Source organism: Triticum dicoccoides, chromosome 7B, assembly GCF_002162155.2.
Source record: "Triticum dicoccoides isolate Atlit2015 ecotype Zavitan chromosome 7B, WEW_v2.0, whole genome shotgun sequence".
Lineage (NCBI taxonomy): Eukaryota > Viridiplantae > Streptophyta > Magnoliopsida > Poales > Poaceae > Triticum > Triticum dicoccoides.
The window spans coordinates 158,763,478-158,766,662 of NC_041393.1; positions in this window are offsets into that span (position 1 = coordinate 158,763,478).

Sequence of the window (3,185 nt, forward strand, 5' to 3'; positions counted from 1 at the left end):
TATATATGAACGTATCCCCTTGTCCTAGTTTTTAGAAAACGGAAATGTTAACGCCCACACGTGTGGGCGTTGACCATCTCGACCACACGCATCCATCACCGTCCAGTACTATATGCACGAATCTTGGCACAATCAGGATGATTTTCTGTGCCACGTAGGACAAGGCGTGTGTGTGGTGTGTGACATAGTTCGCCCACACATCCGTTTTACCACACAGAGGGGTCGGTGTGTGGGCGTTTAGCAGTTCACCCACACACCAGTTTTCAGTCACGTACAAGGGCTGGTGTGTGGGCGTTTGCCATCTCGCCCACACGTCCGCCTCCTCTCCCACACCCAAGCTGCCAGTTGTCATGCGTTTTGCAGTGTACATGCCAACTGCCCTAGTGTGATTGCAAGCAGATGGCAACTCTCTCTTTTTTTACTCGAACATGTCAGTTGCCATATGTTTTGCATGGTACATGGCAAACTGCCCTAGCGTACACATAAGCAGATGGCAACTCTTTCTTTTTACATGTCAACTGCTCTAACGTGCTTGTGAGCACATGGCAACTCTCTGTTTTACCCGAACATGTTTTTTTGCCATGCCATTTTTTCAGTGCTACATGGCAACTGCCTAGTGTTAGTAGGTGGCAACTCTTAAAGTTTTAAAATCATGGCAACTGCAGTAGACCAGACCACACATGTCAACAGCTGTAGTTGTCTAAAAAATGGCAATCTGGAACTTTGACCTGAGATGGCAACTGCAGTTGAGCAGACATGGCAACTGTAGTTGTCCGACATGGCAACCGTAGTTCAGCGACATGGCAACTGCACTTAAACGAACCTAGACGAGGGTCCGGCCCATGGCAACTGCGCGGTAAAGTGTCACGTGGGGCGTGTGGGACCACGAGGTACGAGGCCTGACGTACCGGGCGTGTGGGTATTATCTATTTCGCCCACACGCACGCGTATAAAAAGGACCGGGAGGAAAAAAGGCGTGTGGGCGCTAGTTGTTTTGCCCACACACAAGCGTGTGGGCTGGTCCTCTTAGGCATCACACAGAACATGTGGGCAGATCCCTTAACGCCCACACGTATGGCAGTTATCGGGACCTTTAGAAAATTGACGTATCAGCGGTATCCTGTATCGTGTATCCTATACGTATCCAAGTATCGGGGATATATTTTATGTTGTGTATTCGAATACCCGGATTTTGATTTATAGATTATACATTTAGCCTCAATTTGTCCAGGCTCCACAAAAGTTGTGGCTCCGCCACTGGATGACACCGAGACGGACGTGCAGCCGAGGCGGCGTCAAGACCTGTAGGCCGAATGTGTGTATGGCGGTGGTTGTCATGCCGACATGCAGCGGAAGTGGTTGTGCATGTACAGTGAGCTATGGCCGGCGGCGGCGCGACAACACAAAGAAGCAAGGGTACACTAGGCAAGGTCCGATCCACCGGGCCAAAGGGATGCACTAGACCACGTGAATCTTGAGCTAGCAGCAATCCATTGATATCAACTGTGCTTGTGGAACAGGAAGAAGAAGAAGCACTTAGGGAATCACTGGTCATAATCCATGCACGTAAACTATGGACATGGCAATCAGCTGGATCCATGCATTGCTGAACATGTGCATAAAGAAACTGCGCATGGAGAGAATCGTACTAGCAAACATGGAACACACCTGAGAGGTACTCAAGTTCCTTGATTAATTATTACGTGCGTCAAAACGTACTGCTGGCATGCATTGTTAAGCCATCTTTTTTTAGGGGTAACCTTTTTGTTAGGGTTAACTAATTTGAGCTAAGACTTCAAGTTGCTTTGTGTTTCTCGGTAGTGCCACATCTAATTATGTGCATGATCATTTTCTTTTGTATATATTCACGGACTAATTACTCACAACAGTAATCATCTCTATAAAACTTGAAGTCTATCAGTAGCAAATATATATATCTCACGGCATTACTTGAAGCCAATATATGTCTTTATTTTGATTTGGACGGATTTGGAGTTAGTAGTGCACTAGGTAAACAACCAAATATGATACAAACTATGAAACTTATTTTATACCCGTTGCATGCACGGGCTCTTTTGCTTATAGGTGGAACCAATTAACATTTTATTTATTACAGGTAGCCTCTAAAGTTAGAAGGATGCTAAGCTTGGAGATATCCACGCCATGACTTGCACGGTATGGAGGCTGCCTCTGTAGGCTGTGAAAACGTCATATGTTTTTGGTATTTTGAAGAACGGCCTTTTAAAAGTTCTTTTCTCAGCTTAAGTTTTTTCTTAAACCTCTTCGACATCTCCATAGCCTGATCTTTAACCTTCCGCGATGTTTTCTGTTAGTACGAGAGTGCGCTCAGATGTGGATATTTTATGATTTAGTTGGGACAAAGAAGGTGTATGAAATCATCAGTGGTTTTTTAATGAATGACCAACCATTGCCATCAAGCTTCATTTCGTAAGGCCTTTGTTATTCGCTTCAAAATTATCCAACAGTAGTTCTCTCTATCATATATTGCGCATAGTGAGAAAAGAGCAATTTGCATACAATGCAAGGACAATGCATGCATCAAGTAAAGATGAGATAAGGATGGCGCCCACCATCATCATAAGTCCGTAAAATTATAAGTCAGTGGAGGAAGGGGTTCATGCTGTAGCGTTCCAGAGTATGATGACCAAACTCATTGCCTTAGGATTGAACACTTTCATCATGAATAAGTGGACAACCTGATTATTATTGGCGACGATAGTGAAGATGAGCGGTGATACGGATGAGTCACCGCTAGGCACATGAAAAGATTTATTTCTCCCGTTGCAACGCACGGGCGCATTTCCTAGTAAGTCTTTATAGAGATTTCACTATGGACCACATACGGATGTATCTAGATACATTTTAGAGTATAGATTCATTCATTTTGCTTCGTATGTGATTCATAGCGAAATCTCTTCAAAGAGTTATATTTAGGAACGAAGGGAGTATATAATAGAACCAAGTAAATAAAATGGGCAGAAAATGAAAAGTACCTGCCCGTCTATGCCCACAACCGAACATCAACCTGAGAGTGCGCACCTCCCACCTTCACCTTATCCGCCGCCACGACGCTGCCCATCTATGCCGCCGCCGGGCCGGCTCATCCTGCACCTCTGTGCCGCCTAGCCCCCCCCGCCAATCTCCACCGCGGCGGGCTGCCATTC